Below are 27,514 nucleotides of genomic sequence, written 5' to 3'. Positions count from 1 at the left end.
TCTGTACCACTGAATGCAGAGTGTTTGCCTTTGTCTGGTCCGACGGGATGTCTATCTGGCAAAATCGATGAGGGGGTCGGTTTTTGAAGGCTATGGCGTAACCTCGAGTGACGACTTTCCGTACCCAGGCATCTGAAGTGGTCTTCAACCATTCCTGGGTATACCCTAGAAGCCGGCCCCCCACCCTGGGATCCCCAGGGGGAGGCCCGCCCCGTCATGCGGCAGGCTTATCGGTCTTGGCTGCTGGCTAACGGGCAGCCCAGGCTCTTTTGGGCTTCGGCTTACTAGGTTTGGAAGTGCGGGCCTGCTTATGGTACGCCTGACCTTTTGCTTTACCTGAAGGACGAAAGGGGCGAAAGGACGTGCCTTTGGCCTTCGACACAGAAGGAGTTGTATTAGGCAGACAGGCAGTTTTAGCAGTAGCCAAGTCAGCCACTATCTTATTTAAGTCCTCCCCAAACAGAATATCCCCCTTGAAAGGGAGTACCTCCAGGGTTTTTCTAGAGTCCAGATCCACAGACCAGGATCTCAGCCACAATATCCTGCGAGCCAGAACTGACGTAGTAGAGGCCTTGGCTGCTAGAATACCGGCATCAGAAGCCGCCTCTTTAATATAGCGAGAAGCTGTAACAATATATGACAAGCATTGTCTAGCATGGTCAGAGGAGATTTCAGCCTCTAACTCCAAGGCCCATGCTTCAATAGCCTCTGCCGCCCATGTAGCTGCAATAGTGGGCCTTTGTGCAGCACCCGTGAGGGTGTAAATCGCTTTTAGACAACCCTTGACATGTTTATCCGTAGGCTCTTTTAGAGACGTGACGGTAGTGACAGGTAGAGCTGAGGAAACCACCATCCTAGCCACATGTGAGTCTACTGGAGGATGCGTTTCCCAATTCTTAGACAGCTCTGGCGCGAGGGGATAGCGAGCCAGCATCTTCTTTTGAGGCACAAACTTCGTACCCGGGCTTTGCCAGGGTTCCTGACGTATATCCGCTAGGTGGTCAGAGTGAGGTAAAACTTGTTTAATCACCTTCTGACGCTTGAACCTATCTGGTTTCTTAGGAGGAACGGATGGCTCGGGATCATCCGTAATCTGCACAATTAACTTAATAGCCTCCAAAAGATCAGGAACATCCACATGTGAACTACCCTCCCCATCAGCCGTATCTGAGTCAGAACCTGTGGGGTCAGTGTATGTGCTGTCTTCATCAGACGAGGTGTCAGTGACAGCAGTGGATTGTGAGGAGACGAGCTCTCGCTTAGAGGACCTCTTGGACTTAGGCGAGCGTTGGTCAGACTTTTTAGTAGTCAGGGACTGGTTCAACTTCTTTAATTGAGCAGATAAATTGTCCGCCCACGGCGGGTTAGCTGCAGGGACCACCGACGGTTGTACCGGCATTGGGGGTCCCATAGGGGGTGTTAGTTTATGAACTAGCGTATGCAGAAGCGTGGAAAAAGCGGCCCACGGAGGGTCAGTATGTGCCTCCATTGCCACAGTCCCACTGGGGGGCAAGGAGCCCCCAGAACCAGAGCCCACAGCTGCTATATTCTCCCCATATGTGCCTGTAGCTTCAGCAACACCAGCAGTGTGTTCCGCCCCAGAACCGTTACCCTCAGAAGCAGACATGATATAACTTGCAGTATGGGGTAACACAGTACAATTATTAGCAGCACTATATCCCTAAACCCAAACCCTGCGCAGTGTAGTCAGCACGAGCAGAGATAAAGGAGAGATATGGGCCCTCATTCCGAGTTGATCGCTCGCAAGGCGATTTTAGCAGAGTTACACACGCTAAGCCGCCGCCTACTGGGAGTGAATCTTAGCTTCTTAAAATTGCGACCGATGTATTCGCAATATTGCGATTACTAACTACTTAGCAGTTTCAGAGTAGCTTCAGACTTACTCGGCATCTGCGATCAGTTCAGTGCTTGTCGTTCCTGTTTTGACGTCACAAACACACCCAGCGTTCGCCCAGACACTCCCCCGTTTCCCCGGCCACTCCTGCGTTTTTTCCGGAAACGGTAGCGTTTTTTCCCGCACGCCCATAAAACGGCCTGTTTCCGCCCAGTAACACCCATTTCCTGTCAATCACATTACGATCGCCGGAGCGATGAAAAAGCCGTGAGTAAAAATACTATCTCCATTGTAAAATTACTTGGCGCAGTCGCAGTGCGAATATTGCGCATGCATACTAAGCGGAATTTCACTGCGATGCGATGAAAAATACCGAGCGATCAACTCGGAATGAGGGCCATGGTGACTAAATCACAGAGAAAAATACGTAATACAGTATATCTTTGTGAAAATCCTATATTAGATAGCACCTGACGCACCAAGCCCCCTCAGGTTATAGAATATAGGGATAGCAAGTTGAGTGAAAGACACGAGATGGACACCACTCAGCTATCAATGCACACACAAATAGTCACATATTGTACAATGCAGAGGTTATTACTGACAATAATACTGCACTGGACTAGCTTACACAGCTATATAGTCAATAGATATAACAGTACACAGTAAGAACTGGATTTATATCACAGGGTAATTGTACTATAAACCCCTGACTAAATGCACTCTTTTTAACTAACACTGTCTAAAAAGGCAGGTAGAATCTTAAGTGTCATGTAAAGTCACAGCACTGACAACCAGGCGGGCTTTACATAGGAGGATTTGCCCAAGCAGTCCCAGGAACAGTGAGCTGAGGAGTAATGGCGCAGCAGACACTGACAGGGAGTGAGGAAAGACAGAGATGCAGCTCCAGGGTGGGAACACTTGCTGGAAATGGCGCCCAGGGGCTGGGGGAGGGGCTTCAGGTCTAAGCCTTATCCCCCTTGCTGGCAAAACCACCGGGTACTGTGGGCGATATTAAAATCGGTTTTAAGAGAAAACCTGACCTGCGCCCATGCCCCGGTGATCTAGTGGGATCGCCTGTATCCACAGTGTCCACCGCCAGCGCGCGCGGCCCGCCTCCCACTGACCGCGCCGGATCGCGTTTAAGACCGGGTGCATTCTGGGAACAGTCAAAGCTTTGAGCCTGTTGGTGCTTCGGATCAAGATCCTACTCTACACCCCATTGTCCAGACTTGTGGAGCCCAGTGTACCCCGCAGCAGAAAATTATATTACATGCTCTGACTTAAGCCCTCTATGCCCTTGGGCATCGGCCTTAGTAGATGACGTTGACGGACTTATAACTTCATTACTTGTGTGCATCCTACTCTCCTCTCAATTGTTCATCCTCCATAACTATCAAGTATCAACAAACATGAGCAAAGTGGGGTACAGCACACACCACAATACCAATTTGTGCAGAAAATGTACCACCTACAGTGTCATAATATGTGTATGAGTCAGAAATAATATTACACTGCAGTTCACCTTCACCTACAGTTTCAAACAGTACGTGTATGATACATTGTGGTCTGACTGACAGTGTCACAGAAAAATAACAGTATGGTACACTGGGGTATAGCACAAAAAATAAATATATATATATATTCAATTATATTTTAGCTTTTATTTTGTATACACTGGGGCAGAGCACTCCTAGACAGTGCTCCCCTGGATGGGTAGACACAACAGCCCCTTGTCTGATGGGACACAGCAACTCCTTGACAGACGGGACACAGCAGTCCCTTGATGGACGGACACAGCAGCCCCTTGATGGACAACACAGCACCCCTTTACATACAACAAAGCACCCCTGGGGAAAGACACAGCACCCCTTAATGTACAACAAAGCACCCCTGGGAACGGACAGCCTATAGTGCCTGTGGCCCATTGTACAGGGGGATAAAGAACTCAAATCTCTGAAATAATTAAACCCAATGTCATGCCTGAAAAGGGGAAGGAATTTACGGGACTGGCTAGTGCGACCTGACATTACGGAACAATCTTCTTGCGATCCTTATATGCAAGTCAAAAGTGGAGGTTGTTATTAGTGCACAGGGTGCACCACATGTCAGCATATGATCACCAGCAAATACTTTTCTCTTACATCCTAGAGGATGCTGGGGACTCCGTAAGGACCATGGGGTATAGACGGGCTCCGCAGGAGACATGGGCACTATAAAGAACTTTAGAATGAGTGTGCACTGGCTCCTCCCTCTATGCCCCTCCTCCAGACCTCAGTTAGTTCCTGTGCCCAGAGGAGACTGGGTGCATTACAGGGGAGCTCTCCTGAGTTTCTCTGAAAAAAAGAATTTTGTTAGGTTTTTTATTTTCAGGGAGCACTGCTGGCAACAGGCTCCCTGCATCGTGGGACTGAGGAGAGAGAAGCAGACCTACTTAACTGACAGGCTCTGCTTCTTAGGCTACTGGACACCATTAGCTCCAGAGGGAGTCGGAACGCAGGTCTCCCCTTGCCGTTCGCTTCAGAGCCGCGCCGCCTTCCTCCTCACAGAGCCGGAAGACAGAAGCCGGGTGAGTATAAGAAGAAAGAAAACTTCACAGGCGGCAGAAGACTTCGGATCTTCCCTGAGGTAAGTGCGCAGCGGTAACGCTGCGCGCCACTGCTCCCACACACAACACACACTACAGGCACTGATGGGTGCAGGGGGGGGGGGCGCCCTGGGCAGCAATATAAACCTCTAGGACTGGCAAATACATATATATATAGGCTGCGGAGGCAGTAGATATAAAAATCCCCTGCCAGTATTAAAAAATTGAGCGGGACCGAAGCCCGCCGCTGCAGGGGGCGGAGCTTGATTCCACAGCACTAACCAGCGCCATTTTCTCCACAGAGCACTGCAGAGCAGATGGCTCCCCGGACTCTCCCCTGCTGAACACGGTGACACAGGGCAGAAAAGAGGGGGGGGGGGGCATTTGTAAGGCGCAGTGAGTGTATTATACAGATAATTATATATAAAAGCGCTATTATCTGGGAATTTGTTTCCAGTGTCAGTTGGCGCTGGGTGTGTGCTGGCATACTCTCTCTCTGTCTCTCCAAAGGGCCTTATTGGGGAACTGTCCCCATATAAATATATCCCTGTGTGTGTGGGGGTGTCGGTACGAGTGTGTCGACATGTCTGAAGCGGAAGGCTCATCTAAGGAGGAGGTGGAGCAGATGATTGTGGTGTCTCCGTTGGCAACGCCGACATCTGATTGGTTGGACATGTGGAATGTTTTGAATGCAAATGTTACCTTATTACATAAGAGATTGGACAAAGCAGAGTCCAGGGAAAACGCAGGGAGTCAATCCATGGCTTTGACTGTGTCACCAGGCCCTTCAGGGTCTCAAAAACGTTCTCTATCCCAAATAGCAGACACTGATACCGACACGGATTCTGACTCCAGTGTCGACTACGATGATGCAAGGTTACACCCACAGGTGGCCAAAAGTATTCAGTATATGATTATGGCAATAAAAGATGTTTTGCATACCACAGATGACCCCTCTGTCCCTGACACGAGGGTGCGCATGTATAACGAAAAGAAACCTGAGGTAACCTTTCCCCCATCCCATGAGCTGAACGAGTTATTTGAAAAAGCTTGGGAAACTCCAGACAAAAAACTGCAGATTCCCAAGAGGATCCATATGGCGTATCCTTTCCCTGCACAGGACAGGGTACGGTGGGAATCCTCACCCAGGGTGGACAAGGCTTTAACGTGCTTGTCCAAGAAGGTGGCGCTACCGTCTCCAGACACGGCAGCCCTCAAGGATCCTGCTGATCGCAGACAGGAAACTACCTTAAAATCTATTTATACGCATACGGGTGCTTTTCTCAGACCGGCAATAGCATCGGCATGGGTGTGTAGCGCGGTTGCAGCTTGGACAGATACCTTGTCAGCTGATTTTGATACCCTAGATAGGGATACCATTTTATTGACCTTAGGTCACATTAAAGACGCTGTCTTATATATGCGAGACGCTCAAAGAGACGTTGGGCTGCTAGGTTCGAGAGCCAACGCCATGGCGATTTCTGCTAGGCGAGCCTTGTGGACCCGCCAATGGACGGGTGATGCCGACTCAAAGAAGCATATGGAGGTTTTACCTTACAAGGGTGAAGTTTTGTTTGGGGAAGGTCTCGCGGACCTGGTTTCCACAGCTACCGTGGGTAAATCTACCTTTTTGCTTTTTGTTTCCCCACAGCAAAAGAAAACTCCACAATATCAGATGCAGTCCTTTCGGTCGCATAAGTCCAGAAGAGGTCGGGGCTCATCCTTCCTCGCCAGAGGTAAGGGTAGAGGGAAAAGAACGCCTGCTTCAGCTAGTTCCCAGGAACAGAAGTCCTCCCCGACTTCTACTAAATCCACCGCATGACGCTGGGGCTCCACTGAGGGAGTCCGCACCGGTGGGGGCACGTCTTCGACTCTTCAGCCAGGTCTGGGGTCTGTCAGACGTGGATCCCTGGGCGATGGATATTGTATCCCGTGGCTACAAACTGGAATACGAAGAGGTGCCCCCTCGCCGATTTTTCAAGTCGGCCTTGCCAGCTTCTCCCCCAGAGAGGGCAGTAGTGTTAGCTGCAATTCAAAAGCTGTGTCAACAGCACGTGATTATCAAGGTTCCCCTAGTCCAACAGCAAAAAGGGTACTTTTCAACGTTGTTCGTGGTCCCGAAGCCGGATGGCTCGATCAGACCGATTTTAAATCTAAAATCCCTAAACCAGTACTTGAAAAAGTTCAAATTCAGGATGGAATCGCTCCGGGCAGTGATCTCCAGTCTGGAAGGGGGAGATTTTATGGTGTCAGTAGACATAAAGGATGCATACCTTCATGTTCCAATATATCCTCCTCATCAGGAGTACCTGAGATTCGCTGTACAGGACTGTAATTTACCAGTTTCAGACGTTGCCGTTTGGGCTGTCCACGGCCCCAAGGATTTTCACAAAGGTGATGGCGGAGATAATGGTGCTCCTGCGCAGGCAGGGAGTCACAATTATCCCATACTTGGACGATCTCCTGATAAAAGCGAGATCGAGAGATCAATTGCTGAAAAGCGTGTCGCTCTCCCTGAGAGTGCTACAACAGCACGGTTGGATTCTAAATCTGCCACAAAGTCACAATTGATTCCAACGACTCGACTATCATTCCTAGGCATGATTCTGGACACGGAACAGAAGAGGGTTTTTCTCCCGATGGAAAAAGCCCAGGACCTCCAGAACATGGTCAGAGACCTGCTAAAACCAAAAAGAGTGTCTGTTCATCAATGCACTCGAGTTCTGGGGAAAATAGTGGCAGCCTACGAGGCCTTCCCATTCGGAAGGTTTCATGCAAGGACATTTCAGTGGGACCTTCTGGACAAGTGGTCCGGGTCCCATCTACAAATACATCAGAAACTAAGCCTGTCCCCCAGGGCCAGGGTGTCTCTGCTATGGTGGCTGCAGAGTGCTCACCTTCTAGAGGGTCGCAGGTTCGGCATTCAGGACTGGGTTCTGGTGACCACGGACGCAAGCCTCCAAGGATGGGGAGCAGTCACGCAAGGAAGAAATTTTCAGGGACTATGGTCAAGCCAGGAGGCTTGTCTACACATCAACATACTGGAATTAAGGGCCATATACAACGGCCTATGACAAGCGGAGAATCTTCTTCGCGACCTACCGGTTCTGATTCAATCAGACAACGTCACAGCCGTGGCTCATGTAAACCGCCAAGGCGGGACAAGGAGCAGAGTGGCAATGGCGGAAGCCACCAGGATTCTTCGCTGGGCGGAAAATCGCGTAAGCGCTCTGTCAGCAGTCTTCATTCTGGGAGTGGACAACTGGGAAGCAGACTTCCTCAGCAGGCACGATCTCCATCCAGGAGAGTGGGGACTTCATCAAGAAGTTTTTGCAGAGATAACAAGTCTTTGGGGAATTCCTCAAATAGACATGATGGCGTCACGCCTCAACAAGAAACTTTGGAAGTATTGTGCCAGGTCAAGGGACCCTCAGGCAGTAGCGGTGGACGCCCTGGTGACACCATGGGTGTTCCAGTTGGTCTATGTATTCCCTCCTCTTCCTCTCATCTCAAAAATATTGAGAATCATAAGACAAAAAAGAGTGCAGGCAATACTCATTGTTCCAGTTTGGCCTCGAAGGGCCTGGTACTCAGATCTTCAGGAAATGATCACATAAGATCTGTGGCCTCTTTCTCTCAGGGAGGACCTGTTACAGCAGGGGCCCTGCGTGTTCCAAGACTTACCGCGCTTACGTTTGACGGCATGGCGGTTGAACACCAAATCCTAGCTGGGAAAGGTATTCCAGAAGAAGTCATCCCTACGCTGATGAAGGCTAGGAAGGACGTGACGGCGAAACATTATCACCGTATCTGGAGGAAGTATGTTTCTTGGTGGGAAGCCAAGAATGCTCCTACAGAGGATTTCCATCTGGGACGTTTTCTCCACTTTCTGCAGACAGGAGTGGATATGGGCCTGAAGTTAGGCTCCATTAAGGTACAAATTTCGGCCCTATCTATATTCTTTCAGAAGGAATTGGCTTCTCTCCCAGAAGTCCAGACTTTTGTAAAGGGAGTGCTGCACATCCAGCCTCCTTTTGTGCCCCCAGTGGCACCATGGGACCTTAAAGTGGTATTACGGTTCCTAAAATCTCACTGGTTTGAACCGCTTCAGACGGTTGAATTAAAATTTCTCACTTGGAAGGTGGTCATGTTGTTGGCCTTGGCATCTGCAAGGCGGGTGTCCGAATTGGCAGCCTTGTCTCACAAGAGCCCCTATCTGGTTTTCCATGTGGATAGAGCGGAGTTGAGGACTCGTCCTCAATTTTTGCCCAAGGTGGTTTCATAATTTCATTTGAACCAACCTATTGTGGTGCCTGTGGCTACGGGTGTCTTGGAGGACTCCAAGTCCCTAGATGTAGTCAGGGCCTTAAAAATCTATGTAGCCAGGATGGCTCGGGTTAGGAAAACAGAAGCACTGTTTGTCCTGTATGCGGCCAACAAAGTTGGCGCTCCTGCTTCGAAGCAGACTATTGCTCGCTGGATCTGTAACACGATTCAGCAGGCTCATTCTACGGCAGGATTGCCGTTACGAAATTCGGTCAAGGCCCATTCCACTAGGAAGGTGGGCTCTACTTGGGCGGCTGCCCGAGCCGTATCGACTTTACAGCTTTGCCGAGCAGCTACCTGGTCGGGTTCAAACACTTTTGCAAAGTTCTATAAGTTTGATACTCTGGCTGATGAGGAACTTGCGTTTGCTCAGTCGGTGCTGCAGAGTCATCTGCACTCTCCCGCCCGGTCTGGAGCTTTGGTATATTCCCCATGGTCCTTACGGAGTCCCCAGCATCCTCTAGGACGTAAGAGAAAATAAGATTTTAAACCTACCGGTAAATCTTTTTCTCCTAGTCCGTAGAGGATGCTGGGCGCCCGTCCCAGTGCGGACTATTTTCTGCAAGGCTTGTATATAGGGGGTCATTCCGAGTTGTTCGCTCGGTAAATTTCTTCGCATTGCAGCGTTTTTCCGCTTAGTGCGCATGCGCAATGTTCGCACTGCGACTGCGCCAAGTAAATTTGCTATGCAGTTAGGAATTTTACTCACGGCTTTTTCATCGTTCTGGTGATCTTAATGTGATTGACAGGAAGTGGGTGTTTCTGGGCGGAAACTGACCGTTTTATGGGAGTGTGTGAAAAAACGCTACCGTTTCTGGGAAAAACGCGGGAGTGGCCGGAGAAACGGAGGAGTGTCTGGGCGAACGCTGGGTGTGTTTGTGACGTCAAACCAGGAACGACAAGCACTGAACTGATCGCAGATGCCGAGTAAGTCTCGAGTTACTCAGAAACTGTACAGAGATGTCTTATCGCAATATTGCGAATCTTTCGTTCGCAATTTTAAGATGCTAAGATTCACTCCCAGTAGGCGGCGGCTTAGCGTGTGCAAAGCTGCTAAAAGCAGCTTGCGAGCGAACAACTCGGAATGAGGGCCATAGTTGTTGCTTACATAAGGGTTATGTTACAGTTGAAATCAGGCTTTGCCTGATACTGTTTGTTGCATACTGGTGGTCATTCCGAGTTGTTCGCTCGCAAGCTGCTTTTAGCAGCTTTGCACACACTAAGCCGCCGCCTACTGGGAGTGAATCTTAGCATAGTAAAAATAAGATTTTACTTACCGATAAATCTATTTCTCGTAGTCCGTAGTGGATGCTGGGACTCCGTCAGGACCATGGGGATTAGCGGCTCCGCAGGAGACAGGGCACAAAAATAAAAGCTTTAGGACTAGGTGGTGTGCACTGGCTCCTCCCCCTATGACCCTCCTCCAAGCCTCAGTTAGGATACTGTGCCCGGACGAGCGTACACAATAAGGAAGGATTTTGAATCCCGGGTAAGACTCATACCAGCCACACCAATCACACCGTACAACTTGTGATCTGAACCCAGTTAACAGTATGACAAACGTAGGAGCCTCTGAACAGACGGCTCACAACAATAACAACCCGATTTTTTTGTAACAATAACTATGTACAAGTATTGCAGACAATCCGCACTTGGGATGGGCGCCCAGCATCCACTACGGACTACGAGAAATAGATTTATCGGTAAGTAAAATCTTATTTTCTCTGACGTCCTAGTGGATGCTGGGACTCCGTCAGGACCATGGGGATTATACCAAAGCTCCCAAACGGGCGGGAGAGTGCGGATGACTCTGCAGCACCGAATGAGAGAACTCCAGGTCCTCTTTAGCCAGGGTATCAAATTTGTAGAATTTTACAAACGTGTTCTCCCCCGACCACGTAGCTGCTCGGCAGAGTTGTAATGCCGAGACCCCTCGGGCAGCCGCCCAAGATGAGCCCACCTTCCTTGTGGAATGGGCCTTGATAGATTTAGGCTGTGGCAGGCCTGCCACAGAATGTGCAAGTTGAATTGTGCTACAAATCCAACGAGCAATCGTCTGCTTAGAAGCAGGAGCACCCAGCTTGTTGGGTGCATACAGTATAAACAGCGAGTCAGATTTTCTGACTCCAGCCGTCCTTGAAATATATATTTTCAATGCCCTGACAACGTCCAGCAACTTGGAATCCTCCAAATCGCTAGTAGCCGCAGGCACCACAATAGGCTGGTTCAGGTGAAACGCTGAAACCACCTTAGGCAGAAACTGAGGACGCGTCCGCAGTACTGCCCTGTCCGAATGGAAAATCAGATATGGGCTTTTATACGATAAAGCCGCCAATTCTGACACTCTCCTGGCTGAAGCCAGGGCCAGTAGCATGGTTACTTTTCATGTAAGATATTTCAAATCCACCGATTTGAGTGGCTCAAACCAATGGGATTTGAGAAAATCCAAAACTACATTAAGATCCCACGGAGCCACTGGGGGCACAACCGGGGGCTGTATATGTAGTACTCCTTTTACAAAAGTCTGGACTTCAGGAACTGAAGCCAATTCTTTCTGGAAGAAAATCGACAGGGCCGAAATTTGAACCTTAATGGACCCTAATTTGAGGCCCATAGACAATCCTGTTTGCAGGAAATGTAGGAATCGACCCAGTTGAAATTCCTCCGTCGGGGCCTTCCTGGCCTCACACCACGCAACATATTTTCTCCAAATGCGGTGATAATGTTGTGCAGTCACCTCCTTCCTGGCTTTTACCAGGGTAGGGATGACCTCTTCCGGAATGCCTTTTTCCCTTAGAATTCGGCGTTCAACCGCCATGCCGTCAAACGCAGCCGCGGTAAGTCTTGGAATAGACACGGTCCCTGCTGAAGCAGGTCCCGTCTTAGAGGTAGAGGCCACGGATCTTCCGTGAGCATCTCCTGAAGTTCCGGGTACCAAGTTCTTCTTGGCCAATCCGGAGCCACGAGTATCGTTCTTACTCCCCTTTGCCGTATAATTCTCAGTACTTTTGGTATGAGAGGCAGAGGAGGAAACACATACACTGACTGGAACACCCACGGTGTTACCAGAGCGTCCACAGCTATTGCCTGAGGGTCTCTTGACCTGGCGCAATACCTGTCCAGTTTTTTGTTGAGGCGGGACGCCATCATATCCACCTTTGGTTTTTCCCAACGGTTCACAATCATGTGGAAGACTTCTGGATGAAGTCCCCACTCTCCCGGGTGTAGATCGTGTCTGCTGAGGAAGTCCGCTTCCCAGTTGTCCACTCCCGGAATGAACACTGCTGACAGTGCTATCACATGATCTTCCGCCCAGCGAAGAATCCTTGCAGCTTCTGCCATTGCCCTCCTGCTTCTTGTGCCGCCCTGTCTGTTTACGTGGGCGACTGCCGTGATGTTGTCCGACTGGATCAACACCGGCTGACCCTGAAGCAGGGGTTTTGCCAGGCTTAGAGCATTGTAAATCGCTCTTAGCTCCAGTATATTTATGTGAAAAGACATCTCCAGGCTTGACCACACTCCCTGGAAGTTTCTTCCCTGTGTGACCGCTCCCCAGCCTCTCAGACTGGCATCCGTGGTCACCAGGACCCAGTCCTGTATGCCGAATCTGCGGCCCTCTAACAGATGAGCACTCTGCAACCACCACAGAAGAGACACCCTTGTCCGTGGAGACAAAGTTATCCGCTGATGCATCTGCAGATGCGATCCGGACCATTTGTCCAGCAGATCCCACTGAAAAGTTCGTGCGTGGAATCTGCCGAATGGAATCGCTTCGTAAGAAGCCACCATTTTTCCCAGGACTCTTGTGCATTGATGCACAGACACTTTTCCTGGTTTTAGGAGGTTCCTGACAAGTTCGGATATCTCCCTGGCTTTCTCCTCCGGAAGAAACACCTTTTTCTGAACCGTGTCCAGAATCATTCCCAGGAACAGCAGACGTGTCGTCGGGGTCAATTGAGATTTTGGAAAATTCAGAATCCACCCGTGCTGTTGCAGCACTACTTGGGTTAGTGCTACTACGTCCCCCAGCTGTTCTCTGGACCTTGCCCTTATCAGGAGATCGTCCAAGTAAGGGATAATTAATACGCCTTTTCTTCGCAGAAGAAACATCATTTCGGCCATTACCTTGGTAAAGACCCGAGGTGCCGTGGACAATCCAAACGGCAGCGTCTGAAACTGATAATGACAGTTTTGCACCACGAACCTGAGGTACCCTTGATGTGAAGGGCAAATTGGGACATGCAGGTAAGCATCCTTGATGTCCAGGGACACCATAAAGTCCCCTTCTTCCAGATTCGCTATCACTGCTCTGAGTGACTCCATCTTGAACTTGAATTTTTGTATGTACAGGTTCAAAGATTTCAGATTTAGAATAGGTCTTACCGAGCCGTCCGGCTTCGGTACCACAAATAGTGTGGAATAATACCCCTTTCCCTGTTGTAGGAGGGGTACCTTGACTATCACCTGCTGAGAATACAGCTTGTGAATGGCTTCCAATACCGTCGCCCTGTCTGAGGGAGACGTTGGCAGAGCAGACTTTAGGAACCGGCGAGGGGGAGACTTCTCGAATTCCAACCTGTAACCCTGAGATACTACCTGCAGGATCCAGGGGTCCACCTGTGAGTGAGCCCACTGTGCGCTGAAATTCTTGAATCGACCCCCCACCGCCCCTGAGTCCGCTTGTAAAGCCCCAACGTCATGCTGAGGGCTTTGCAGAAGCCGGGGAGGGCTTCTGCTCCTGGGAGGGAGCTGCTTGGTGCACTCTCTTACCCTTTCCTTTGCCTCGGGGCAGATATGACTGTCCTTTTGCCCTCTTGTTCTTATAGGAACGGAAGGACTGCGGCTGAAAAGACGGTGTCTTTTTCTGTTGGGAGGGGACCTGAGGTAAAAAGGTGGATTTCCCGGCTGTTGCCGTGGCCACCAAATCCGATAGACCGACCCCAAATAATTCCTCCCCTTTATACGGCAATACTTCCATATGCCGTTTGGAATCCGCATCACCTGACCACTGTCGCGTCCATAAACTTCTTCTGGCAGATATGGACATCGCACTTACTCTCGATGCCAGAGTGCAAATATCCCTCTGAGCATCTCGCATATAAAGAAAAGCATCCTTTAATTGCTCTATAGTCAATAAAATACTGTCCCTATCCAGGGTATCAATATTTTCAGTCAGGGAATCCGACCAAACCACCCCAGCACTGCACATCCATGCAGAGGCGATGGCTGGTCGCAGTATAACACCAGTATGAGTGTATATACTTTTCAGGGTAGTTTCCAGCCTCCTATCAGCTGGATCCTTGAGGGCGGCCGTTTCAGGAGACGGTAACGCCACTTGTTTTGATAAGCGTGTGAGTGCCTTATCCACCCTAGGGGGTGTTTCCCAGCGCGCCCTAACCTCTGGCGGGAAAGGATATAATGCCAATAACTTCTTTGAAATTAGCAGTTTTCTATCGGGGTTAACCCACGCTTCATCACACACTTCATTCAATTCCTCTGATTCAGGAAAAACTACAGGTAGTTTTTTCAGACCCCACATAATACCCCTTTTTGTGGTACTTGCAGTATCAGAGATATGCAAAGCCTCCTTCATTGCCGTGATCATATAACGTGTGGCCCTACTGGAAAATACGTTTGTTTCTTCACCGTCGACACTAGATTCGGTGTCCGTGTCTGGGTCTGTGTCGACCGACTGAGGTAAAGGGCGTTTTACAGCCCCTGACGGTGTCTGAGACGCCTGGACAGGTACTAACTGGTTTGCCGGCCGTCTCATGTCGTCAACTGATTTTTGTAACGTGCTGACATTATCACGTAATTCCATAAACAAAGCCATCCATTCCGGTGTCGACTCCCTAGGGGGTGACATCACCATTACCGGCAATTGCTCCGCCTCCACACCAACATCGTCCTCATACATGTCGACACACACGTACCGACACACAGCAGACACACAGGGAATGCTCTTATCGAAGACAGGACCCCACTAGCCCTTTGGGGAGACAGAGGGAGAGTTTGCCAGCACACACCCAAGCGCTATAAATATATAGGAACAACCCTACAGAAGTGTTGTTTCCTTTATAGCAGCTTAATATATCAATATCGCCAAAAAAGTGCCCCCCCCCTCTCTGTTTTTTTACCCTGTTTCTGTAGTGCAGTGCAGGGGAGAGTCCTGGGAGCCTTCCTCGCAGCGGAGCTGTGCAGGAAAATGGCGCTGTGTGCTGAGGAGATAGGCCCCGCCCCCTATTTCGGCGGGCTCTTCTCCCGATGTTTGTGAGACCTGGCAGGGGTTAAATACATCCATATAGCCCCAGGGGCTATATGTGATGTATTTTTAGCCAGAACAAGGTATTATCATTGCTGCCCAGGGCGCCCCCCCCCCAGCTCCCTGCACCCTCAGTGACCGCTGGTGTGAAGTGTGCTGACAACAATGGCGCACAGCTGCAGTGCTGTGCGCTACCTCATGAAGACTGAAAAGTCTTCTGCCGCCGGTTTCTGGACCTCTTCACTTTTCGGCATCTGCAAGGGGGTCGGCGGCGCGGCTCCGGGACCGGACTCCATGGCTGGGCCTGTGTTCGATCCCTCTGGAGCTAATGGTGTCCAGTAGCCTAAGAAGCCAATCCATCCTGCACGCAGGTGAGTTCACTTCTTCTCCCCTAAGTCCCTCGTTGCAGTGAGCCTGTTGCCAGCAGGACTCACTGAAAATAAAAAACCTAATAACTTTTTCTAAGCAGCTCTTTAGGAGAGCCACCTAGATTGCACCCTGCTCGGACGGGCACAAAAACCTAACTGAGGCTTGGAGGAGGGTCATAGGGGGAGGAGCCAGTGCACACCACCTAGTCCTAAAGCTTTTATTTTTGTGCCCTGTCTCCTGCGGAGCCGCTAATCCCCATGGTCCTGACGGAGTCCCAGCATCCACTAGGACGTCAGAGAAATTGCGAACGAAAGATTAGCAGAATTGCGAATAGACACTTCTTAGCAGTTTCTGAGTAGCTCCAGACTTACTCGGCAACTGCGATCAGTTCAGTCAGTTTCGTTCCTGGTTTGACGTCACAAACACACCCAGCGTTCGCCCAGACACTCCCCCGTTTCTTCAGACACTCCCGCGTTTTTCCCAGAAACGGCAGCGTTTTTTCACACACACCCATAAAACGGCCTGTTTCCGCCCAGAAACACCCACTTCCTATCAATCACATTACAATCACCAGAACAAAGAAAAAACCTCGTAATGCCGTGAGTAAAATACCTAACTGCATAGCAAATTTACTTGGCGCAGTCGCACTGCGGACATTGCGCATGCGCATTAGCGACTAAACGCTCCGTTGCGAGAAAAAAAATAACGAGCGATCAACTCGGAATGAGGGCCACTGTTAACTGGTTGCGCATGTTCCATGTTATACGGTGTGGATGGTGTGGGCTGGTATGAATCTTGCCCTTGGATTACCAAAATCCTTTCCTCGTACTGTCCGTCTCCTCTGGGCACAGTTCTCTAACTGAGATCTGGAGGAGGGGCATAGAGGGAGGAGCCAGTGCACACCCATTCTAAAGTTCTTTATAGTGCCCATGTCTCCTGCGGAGCCCGTCTATACCCCATGGTCCTTACGTAGTCCCCAGCATCCTCTACGGACTAGGAGAAAAAGATTTACCGGTAGGTTTAAAATCTTATTTTTCCACCCATATTCAGGACGATGTTTTACGATTAAATTTGCTGTCACATGTACGTCTTATGTGGTATATCTAATTAAATGCCCATGTGGCCTGTGCTATATTGGCAAAACGATACAGACGTTTCGAGAACGCATGAGCATGCATTGGTCATCCATTAGGGCTGCGGTACAGGGTAAAATTTCTGATCAACCTGTAGCTAGACACTTTGTTGATAAAAAACATAGTTTGTCTTGCTTTAGACACTTCATTATTGACCATGTCCCAGAGCCAGTGCGTGGCGGTGATCACCATAAGCGATTACTACAACTAGAAAATAAATGGATTGGAAGATCATCTCTCTTTCAATGCCTTTTTGTAATTCTCTTTATTATTGTTATTTTGAGATATTACTACTCTATTTATAGCATGCATATCAACCAGTTTTGCAAGATTTAGTGTTGCTGCGGGGTTGCCATAGCGACAGGTGATGCCCGTTTATGCAATGTTTCGATGTCATTTAATATATGCGTTTTTGACTATAGTTATATTCTTTTATTGATTTTGCATGTTACATTGTTTCCAACAGTGATTGCTGTTATTATTATGTCACTCTTTATGCACGTTTTTTCTGTTTGGTTTGTGATTTTAGTGTCCCTGTTGTTGCGCCTGGTTGCCGTGGCGACGTATGTAGCTCCCAGCATACACTGTACCGGAAATGGGGCTGGCGGTGCTGGCCGGAGCTGCGGGGACCTCACGATCAGTTCACTATATATTTAAGGTATGTACAGTTATTATATGGTTGTTGCTGTATCCTGAAGACGGGTTATATTGAACCCGAAACATTGATGTACATGGATTTGTGAGTGTCTTTATGTGAATAGCCAAGTCCACTGAGGGCCGTCCCCTCGTATATGCTGTTATTCCGTTTTGACTGGCATCTTGGCAAACTGTACATTTATGAGAGTGCCAACCATCTGGATGTTTATATATAAATACTGTATACACATATATATATATATATATATATGATATGTGTGTGTGTATATATATATTCAATTATATTTTAGCTTTTATTTTGTATACACTGGGGCAGAGCACTCCTAGATTGACAGTGCTCCCCTGGATGGGTGGACACAACAGCTCCTTGACGGATGGGACACAGCAGCTCCTTGATGGACGGGACACAGCAGCCCCTTGATGGACAACACAGCACCCCTTTACATACAACAAAGCAACCCTGAGTACAGGCACAGCACCCCTTAATGTGCAACAAAGCACCCCTGGGAACGGACAACCTATAGTTTCACAATACGTTTATGATATACTGCGGTCTGTCCTGCAGTATCACAGAAAAATATATAATAGTATAGTACACTGGGGGTATAGCACAAAGGAAAATAAATATTTTTTTCAATAATACATTTACAGCTTTTATTTAGTTTACACTGGGGCAGAGCACTCCTAGATTTACAGAGCCCCTTAGAAGACACAGCAGCGCCTTGAAGGACGGACACCACAGCCCCATGTCGGACAGAGCCCCCTAATACCCCTTTTACACTCGCAGGAAAGTTCATTCCCGGGAATGTGTCCCGGTATATTTGCCGGGACACATTCCCGGGAATGACCCTTTCACATTAGCGGGCTGACCCGGCATATTGCCAGGTCAGTGACGTCACCGATGAGTCTCCCAGAGGCGGTGCTTGGAGATAATCTTCTCCAAGCACCGCCTCCTCCTATGAAGAGAACGGGTGCCGGGTCGCCTTGACCCGGTTTACCCGTTTACACTGCAAGTTTCCCGGGACAGTCCCGGGTTCAACCCTGGACGAGATCTGGGATGAAATCCCGGGATGCTCGTCCCGGGAAATGGACCCTGTACCCATTCACACTGAGAAAAATCCCGGGATTATGCGCGTTCACGTGCAATATCCCGGGATTTTTCTGCGAGTGTAAAAGGGGTATTAGAGGACACAGCAGCCCCATGTTGGACAGAGCACCCCAGGAGGACACAGCAGCCCCTTTATTGGACAGACAAAGAACCCCTGGTCAGACACAGCAGCACCAGTGGATGGATAACACAGCACCCTGAATTGACACAGCATGGACATATCTGCACTATACAAGCTCCACAGCCGGAGTGAAAATGGCGCGATCACTGAGGACCTTTATAGAATCCAAAACCCTCGAGAATCGGACAGCAGGATGATGACATTTTGCCTCATTTTGGGATCTAAGGTGGTAATTCCAAGTTGATCGCAGCAGGAAATTTTTTAGCAGTTGGGCAAAACCATGTGCACTGCAGGTGGGGCAGATATAACATTTGCAGAGAGAGTTAGATTTGGGTGGATTATTTTGTTTCTGTGTAGGGTAAATACTGTCTGCTTTAATTTTACACTGCAATTTAGATTGCAGATTGAACTCACCACACCCAAATCTAACTCTCTCTGCACATGTTATATCTGCCCCCTGGAGTGCACATGGTTTTGCCCAACTGCTAAAAAATTTCCAGCTGCGATCAACTTGGAATTACCCCCTAAGTCAGGTGGGAAAACCCGAGCCAGACTCTGATCCTGGCCCAGATCAGGAAGTTTAGGTGGGTCCGCTTCTCTGAGAACCGGACCCACTCATTTCTAGCTTAGATAATATAACTTTTTTTTTACATTGCCATGTATTTGGCTGTCACTAGTAATGCAGATCTCAATGAGGTTTAGACACTGGCCAGTGAGTATGGGGTCCCCAATCACATGTGTACACTGCATTAATGTGGTATAAACAGACAGGCTCACCATTATGTTCTTTATTATTATACATATATTATGGTGTAATCATTACAGTGTCTATCAATGGGATTCATTATACTGCATGCACCATAAGTGCATACTTACTATATATATTGATAAGGAGACCCAGACCATGCAGTTGAGTGACCATGTTCTCCGTGGGCTGACCATACCCTCGCTAATGACTGACCAAGCCCGTGTGACAGCTGGCCACACCCCTTCTGGTGGCTGGTCATGCTCCTCAAGCATTGCACCCTACCATTGAATTCCCTTGGTTTCCCTGCATAGTTTTGAACAACTGGATTATGTCATACAAAAATGTATAAATCAGACTGGTGTTTACAAGTATGTTGCGCATCCAATGCAGATATTAGTTACAAATTTATGTTAAAATTGTTGTTTCACGTAATCTGTTTAATGGAGACCCACTTGGTAGGCACTAGACTTCTGTCCCTTAAAAAGCCGTGGGTGGGGTGGGCTTTTCATTCCACGCATACCTCGGCATCCCGGGGAGTGTCGATTCTGATTAGAAAGTCTGTTCCTTTCTTGCTTGATGGTGTACAAACAGATCAGTGGGGGAGGTACGTGTTTCTAAAATGTAAAATCAACTCTGTTCCTTTACTGTTGCTAGCTGTGTATGTGCCCCCTCCTTACTCGCCTGACGTTCTTAAAAAGGTGTCTACCTTCATGGCTGCGTCCCCGGGGGTGGCTGCTATATGTATGGGTGACTTTAACAATGTCTTAAACCATGAACTGGATAGGTTCTCCATGGCATCCTCCAACCCACAGCCGAAGCGGTCTCCATTTGCAGACACTGTCTCTGAGCTGGGCTTGGTCGATCCCTGGAGATTGAAATATCCTGACCTGAGGCAATATTCATGTTTCTCACACTCCCACACTTCCTTCTCTAGGATAGACTTGGCTCTCCTCACTCGGGAGCTCCTGCCTATGATACATGGTGTTAAATATGAGACTAGGGGTATTTCGGATCACTCCTCTGTATCTGTACATATTGACTTAAGCTCTCAGAGGGGCCAAGCAGTATGGAAATTTAACCCATTCTGGCTCACGCATATGGGTGCGGGATCCGAATTGGAAGCTAGCTGGCTAGAATTTTTTAATTCACATGCAGACACTACCGACATCTCCTTATTGTGGGATACCTTTAAAGCTTTCATGAGAGGGACTTTGATCAAAAGAGTGGGTAGTCTTAAATCCTCCTTTAAGAAACATGAGGCTGAGCTGGAGGCTCGGGTTATTGCTTCTGAGATGATATACATACGGGATGGCTTGGACAACTCTAAATTAGACTGGCTCCATGCTCAGAAAGAATGGAAGGAGTATCTATGGGGGAAAACCCAGCACAGGCTTCTATTCTCCTCGCATGTTCACTACGCTACAGGGGATAGACCGGGCTCTTATTTGGCTAATCTTGCAAGGGGGGACCGTTCCTCTCATACGGTACTAGAGGTTGTGAACTCGGCCGGGACGGTATTAGACCGCACCCCCCAAATTGTCACGGAATTTGTATCATATTATCAAGCGTTATATAGCTCCACACTAACATGTTCCCCGATAGAATTGTGTAATTACTTGGATCGAATCCAGTTGCCCTGTATCTCCAGTGAGGCTAGAGCTCTTCTTGACGCTCCTCTGTCGTTGGAGGAGGTAGAGGCTGCGATCACCGCATCTCCAGATGGCAAGGCCTCTGGCCTTGATGGTATCCCATCGGAGTAGTATAAGAAACACGTTAGATTTTTCGCCCCTCAGTTGCTTACTCTATTTAATACTATATTTGAGCAAAATAGGCTTCCCCCTTCTATGGCGGAGGCATTGATTATAGTGATTCCCAAGCCAGATAAGGACCCCAAGAGGGTTGAGTCATATCGACCTATCTCTCTGCTACCCACGGATATTAAAATCCTGGCCAAGGTCCTGGCTTCTAGACTCAATCGGGTTATAACCCAAATCATTCACCCGGACCAAACCGGCTTTATGCCTGGTAAGTCCACTGCTGTTAATTTAAGGCGCTTGTTCACCCATTTTCAGGTTTCTCATGGGGAGGCCTGCTCTTCTGTTGTAGCCTCCTTAGATGCCGCAAAGGCCTTTGATTCGGTGGAGTGGGCCTTCTTGTGGGAAACCATGAGTAGATTTGGCATGGGTCCCAATTTTATCAAATATGTTAGATTGCTTTATTCTCTGCCCATGGCCAGGGTCTCGGTGAATGGATACGTATCACATTCCTTCCCCTTGTCCAGGGGAACGAGACAGGGTTGCCCGCTCTCCCCCACATTGTTCGCCATCGCTATTGAACCATTGGCATGTTTGATTAGAGCTAGTCCCGATATTATGGGTATTAAGGTGGGCGCAAGAGAAGATAGAATAGCATTATATGCTGATGATCTCCTGCTATTTGTTCAGGATTATGTCTCCTCTATGCCAATAATTCTGGATATGATCAACACCCATGGACAATTCTCCGGGCTCAAAATTAATTGGGATAAATCCAACATCACTCCACTTAAGGGTCCACTCCCGGTAGCCCCATTGATCCATATCCCGCTTAAGTGGGTAGACTCCTTTAAGTATCTGGGTATTTGGGTATCGAATGACCCTTTGGGTATCGAATGACCCTTGTACATATGTTTCTCTTAATATTACGCCGCAGATTGTTTTTCTCCGCTCGAAAATTAAGGTTTGGGGGGCTTTGCCTCTGACTATTACTGGTAGGGTCAACTTAGTGAAAATGGTGTACCTCCCTAAGCTCCTCTATGTTCTTCAGCAGTCACCTATATATATTGGCTTAAAAATATTCAGGCAAATTGACAGCCTACTGTCTTCCTTGATTTGGGCTAGCAGGAGAGCACGGTTGAAGATTGACACCCTGTCTAGACCAAGACTGACAGAAGGACTGGCCCTCCCTGTCTTTAAATTCTACTATTATGCAGCGCAGTTGGCGCATATCTGGGAGTGGATGTCTGACTCCGACAATCTCACCTTACACTCACAAATGTTTCTGCAGGAGTATCCTGATGGCACGCCGTTGCAGTTGTTACTCTGTGGGAACGCTAAATTGTCTGAGGTCCCTATAATAAGGCAGGCCACTCTTGTGTGGAAGCGGATACATACTATATTGCTGGACCAGGGTATAGACCCAGACACTCCGTTAGATAATGTCCTTGGTCTCCCAGAACTGGCCTCGCTGCATACTAGGGCGGTGTGGGGTAGGTGGGGGGTTACATCCCTGGGGCAATTGTATAATGGTGATATATTGAAATCTTTCCAGCAGCTCCAACAGGACTATAATTTACCCTCCTCTTATTTTTATCGTTATTTGCAACTGAGACATGCGATTAATGTACAGTTTTCTAATACCCCTCCGAAGATTCTGGCCTCCCCAGTCAAGTTGCTCTTACAGAATCTGGGTAACGGGCATTTGGTATCCAGTATTTATACAAGTATGCTCCGGTCTCACTACTCTGACCCATTATCCTCTCTTAGAAATAAATGGGAATCGGACCTGGGAACAATTTCTGACGAGGTATGGGAGAATGCTCTTTGCTCCCCATGGTTATCTACCACCACCACTAGATATCAGCAAATCCAATTGTTTATTATACACAGAGTGTACATGACACCAGTGAGATTGGCCCGCATGGGTGGTACTCATACTACCAGATGTCCTAAATGTGGCAGTCTGGATGCTGATTTTTGGCACATTATTTGGCTTTGCCCCAGGATGGTAGTGTTTTGGTCTGGTGTTATTAGTATTATGGTGTCGACTGGTATTCCATTGGATGTGTGTACTCCGGTGGTATGTGTGTTGTCGGCTTTGGAGGAAGAGACCCTGGATGCTCCTAGCAGACGATATCTGATTAATCTGTGTGCTTTAGCCAAGGTGTGTGTCGCTAGATTATGGTTGGCTAAGGATGCTCCCACAGTACAGTCATGGGTTTCGCTTGTTAATGAAACAGCTGCTCACGAAAAATATGTATACATGGCTAGAAAAGCAAGGAAAAAGTATCACGACCTATGGGACAGATGGCTCAGCTCTACTAATTCAACGAACCATAGTGACTGATTACTTGCCACAATGTGACCAATATGTTGACGGGATGGAGGGATGGGCCATGTACCATGGGGATTGTGTGGAAGTGTGTAGGTGGGTCTGTACTGATGGCGTTGTTTTCCCTTTCGTGTATCGCCCATGGGGCCGCGGCCGGCCACCCACTTGCCCGGGTTTGAGGTTATGTGTTGTACAAATATAGTTGGTTGATTAGTTTTTGAGATATATATGATTATTATAGCTGAATAAGGTGTCTCCATATCTGTCACTTCTCCTGATTTATAAATGTATATGCATGAGTGGAGCCTGCACATCTCACATGCTGTGATTGAAACTTTTTGGATGGGAATCTGCGCATTCCCTTATCTGGAACACTGTATGTTTAGTAGTTTTGTTGTATTGTTTAATTGCAAAGTGAAAAACCAATAAAAATTATTGAATTTAAAAAAAATTGTTGTTTCACTGGCATATTGGACACACGATAACTATATGAATAAGATACCAACATCACAAGTATAATGCCTCTTAAAGCTAAGTAGTATCCAGTAGACTGCACCTTACAGTAAATATGAATATAGAGAATACCAAATTTGATGCAGGATTATGAGTGAGTGGTGGGATCAGAGGTTTTAGATTCCCTCACAAACACCTGGGATTTCAGGAGGTTTCAGTGTGGGCCAGTGAATCTGAGTGATCTTATCCTGACCAAGAGAGGAGTCTGTTTAAGTACGACTAGTATCTGTCTGGGTTCAGGTAAAAACCAAGGTCATCGATATAGCCTTGGCTTTGCTTAGCGGTGTCACGTGGATAGTAGAGTTTTAAACTTTAATTTAAAATGCAGAATCCCAATAGCTGAAAAGCTCAATGATATGATACACAATAATTAAACTTTGTAGTAAGAGGCAGATGTATTCATCCTGGAGAAGTGATAAAGTTGAAGGTGATAACTCACCAGCCAGTCAACTGACAAGTTACAGGCTAGGTTTGAAAAATGACAGGAGCTGACTGGCTGGTCCATTATCACCTTCCACTTTATCACTTCTTCAGGCTTAATGCAGCTGCCCCACAATGGGGTAAATGTACTAAAATGGGCGTTCTATTTAAGATGGGATGTTACCCATAGCAACCAGTCAGATTCTACTTCTCATTTATCTAGCACCTTCTAGAATATAATACCTGGAATCTGACTGGTTGCTATGGGCATCATCCCATCTGAAATAGATCTCCCATCTTAGTAAATTTACCCCAGTGTGTCTCTCATCTGGTCAAGAGGTTTTCTCGGTTTAGCAAGTCCACAATAGCAGGAGGTTCAGACACCCCAGCAATTACAGGGTAGTCCCAAACAGCAGATGCACACTGAGTTCTCAGGCAGGTTGCAGGTCACATAGAATGCAAGGTCCTGTAACAGGTATAGAAAATATGATGGGCGAAGACAGAGGTTTGTCAGGTACACGGTCTATAGGGGGTTGTTCAGACCTGATCGCTCCTCTGCGAATTTGCAGAGGTCTGCAATCAGATAGTCGCCGCCCAGACAGAGTGAAAACCTGCCCCGTGCAAGTTTGTCTATGGCTTGCAAAAATCTTGGAGATCGCCGGTCAGCTGCAAATCCGTTCGCAACTCACTCACCATTGAATGATTTTTCCAGTATGTGCGTAGCCCAGGACCTACTCCTACAGTGTGATAAAATCAGGCTGATCGGGGCCAGAGCTGACGTTACATACAATCCCTGAAAATGCTTGGACTCACCTGCGTTTTTCCTGACACTTCCAGAAAATGGGCAGTTACCACCCTCAAACGCCGGCTTCCTGTCAATCAACTTGCATACGGCTTGCGATCAAAAAAGTTGCTGGATTTTTTCCACTGTTTGTCCTTGTGCATGCATACTATGATCCGTACGCATGCGCAGACGATCAATAATCGTCCGACATACAAATGCGCATAACAGCGATCAGGTCTGAAAACCTCCCATTGACAGGTGGCAATATTAGCACTTCTGACAGGCACAGGAGTTAGGAATCCAATGTCTGTGAGAAGACCAATTGCCTAATAACAACTGTTAGGCGATTTGCACTGAAGCACTCTCAAACAGCCTGCCCTTTCACACCAGTATGAGCTGCATCCACTGCACAGGTGCACAAACTTTTGGTTTCTGCTTTCCAGCAGCTGGTGCTTGTCTTCACATATCAGAACTACTCTGGCGGCTGAAGGACTAAAAAGAGCCGTGAACAGCAGCCTGCTCACAGAAAGCGGACCGCTAATTCTGACTAACGGTTGACCTGTGTGAGCTGACTTAAGTGTTACTTGAGAAACATACTGGCATGGCTTTCAGTCAGAAAGTAGTAGAGATGAGCGGGTTCGGTTCTCCGAGATACGAACCCCCCCGAACTTCACCTATTTTACACGGTTCCGAGGCAGCCTCGGATCTTCCCGCCTTGCTCGGTTAACCCGAACGCGCCCAAACGTCATCATCCCGCTGTCGGATTCTCGCGAGATTCGTATTCTATATAAAGAGCCGCACATCGCCGCCATTTTCACTCGTGCATTGGAGATTGAACGGAGAGGACGTGGCTGCGTTCTCTCCCTGAAAAGCTCCGTAATCTGTGCTCAGTGTGCTGCAAATATCTGTGCTCAGTGTGCTGAACATATCTGTGCTCAGTGTGCTGAAAATATCTACGTTCTCTGCCTGAAAACGCTCCATATCTGTGCTCAGTGTGCTGCAAATATCTGTGCTCAGTGTGCTTTATTGTGGGGACTGGGGACCACCAGTGCAATAGTAGTACAGTACAGTAGGCCATTGCTGTATCTTGCAGCTCTGTGTCACTGCAAGTATCCATTCCATATCTGTGCTGCATTTTTGTGAGCAGTATATATAGTATTACAGTGCAGCATTTTGGTGACCAACAGTATATAGTTGTACAGTAGGGTAGGCCATTGCTGTATCTTGCAGCTCTGTGTCACTGCAAGTATCCATTCAATATATGTGCTGCATTATTGTGAGCAGTATATAGTAGGACAGTGCAGCATTTTGGTGACCAACAGTATATAGTTGTACAGTACATTAGGCCATTGCTGTAGTATCTTGCAGCTCTGTGTCACTGTAAGTATCCATTCCATATCTGTGCTGCATTATTGTGAGCAGTATATAGTAGGACAGTGCAGCATTTCGGTGACCAGCAGTATACATATATAGTACAGTACAGTAAGCCATTGCTGTAACTTGCAGCTCTGTGTCACTTCTAGTATCCTGATCAGTGCTCAATATCTGCTGCATTGTTGTGACCAGTATGTGTACTGTACTGTGCGACGTGTGTTATACACCTGGTGATTATACATCCTGTAATCTGTACTGAGCGATGTGTGAGATACACCTGGGGATTATACACCCTATATACTGTACTGTGTGATGTGTGAGATACACCTGGGGATTATACACCCTATATTATTTTCTCTATCGTCCTAGTGGATGCTGGGGTTCCTGAAAGGACCATGGGGAATAGCGGCTCCGCAGGAGACAGGGCACAAAAAGTAAAGCTTTAGGATCAGGTGGTGTGCACTGGCTCCTCCCCCTATGACCCTCCTCCAAGCCAGTTAGATTTTGTGCCCGGCCGAGAAGGGTGCAATCTAGGTGGCTCTCCTAAAGAGCTGCTTAGGAAAGTTTAGCTTAGGTTTTTTATTTTACAGTGAGTCCTGCTGGCAACAGGATCACTGCAACGAGGGACTTAGGGGAGAAGAAGTGAACTCACCTGCGTGCAGGATGGATTGGCTTCTTGGCTACTGGACATCAGCTCCAGAGGGACGATCACAGGTACAGCCTGGATGGTCACCGGAGCCTTGCCGCCGGCCCCCTTGCAGATGCTGAAGTAAGAAGAGGTCCAGAATCGGCGGCAGAAGACTCCTCAGTCTTCTAAAGGTAGCGCACAGCACTGCAGCTGTGCGCCATTTTCCTCTCAGCACACTTCACACGGCAGTCACTGAGGGTGCAGGGCGCTGGGAGGGGGGCGCCCTGGGAGGCAAATGAATACCTATTTTGGCTAAAAATACCTCACATATAGCCTCCGGAGGCTATATGGAGATATTTAACCCCTGCCAGAATCCGTTAAGAGCGGGAGACGAGGCCGCCGAAAAAGGGGCGGGGCCTATCTCCTCAGCACACAGCGCCATTTTCCCTCACAGAAAGGCTGGAGGGAAGGCTCCCAGGCTCTCCCCTGCACTGCACTACAGAAACAGGGTTAAAACAGAGAGGGGGGGCACTAATTTGG

General features: G+C 48.2%; 1 long non-coding RNA gene across 1 annotated transcript in view; it reads left to right on the top strand.

The window, feature by feature from the left end:
* Positions 1-27,514, top strand: part of LOC134910108 (uncharacterized) — a 271,401-nt gene that overhangs the window by 84,594 nt on the left and 159,293 nt on the right. The window contains exon 3 of the long non-coding RNA XR_010176120.1: positions 17,062-17,190. This is a non-coding gene — a long non-coding RNA (uncharacterized LOC134910108). The remainder of the gene's footprint in view (positions 1-17,061; positions 17,191-27,514) is intronic.

Source organism: Pseudophryne corroboree, chromosome 4 (genome assembly GCF_028390025.1).
Source record: "Pseudophryne corroboree isolate aPseCor3 chromosome 4, aPseCor3.hap2, whole genome shotgun sequence".
NCBI lineage: Eukaryota > Metazoa > Chordata > Amphibia > Anura > Myobatrachidae > Pseudophryne > Pseudophryne corroboree.
Note: the sequence above shows the minus strand (reverse complement) of the source record. Positions and strands in the feature narration are given on the sequence as shown.